The following is a 407-nucleotide window of genomic DNA, read 5'->3' as shown; positions in this document are numbered from 1 at the left end:
GTACAGCTTTACTGCATCACACATTTATTGTAGTGTTACAGTAAAGATTTGCCATATTTACTGTAATTTTACTCTGCACCACACAGGATTGCAAGACAACCTTGCAGAGGTGGAAGAGGGCCCCTTTTTACTCTGCAACAAGAGGAAGCCATTTGTGCAATGGTGATCGCAAACAATGCCATAAGGTTGAGAGAGATACAAAGTGCTTGTTATAGAGGATGACAACCTCTTTGGGAATATTGAATCTGTTTCAGTCGCTACAATTGACAGAGTGCTCAGGAGGAATGAAATGCGCATGAAACAATTGTACAATGTGCCATTTGAATGGAACAGCGACAGAGTGAAGGAGCTCCGTCACCAGTATGTACAGATAAAACATGTATGTGTTCTATGCATATTCTAATGTT

This window comes from Sinocyclocheilus grahami, unplaced genomic scaffold (genome assembly GCF_001515645.1).
Source record: "Sinocyclocheilus grahami isolate Dianchi unplaced genomic scaffold, SAMN03320097.WGS_v1.1 scaffold521.1, whole genome shotgun sequence".
NCBI classification, from domain to species: Eukaryota; Metazoa; Chordata; class Actinopteri; order Cypriniformes; family Cyprinidae; genus Sinocyclocheilus; species Sinocyclocheilus grahami.
Note: the sequence above shows the minus strand (reverse complement) of the source record.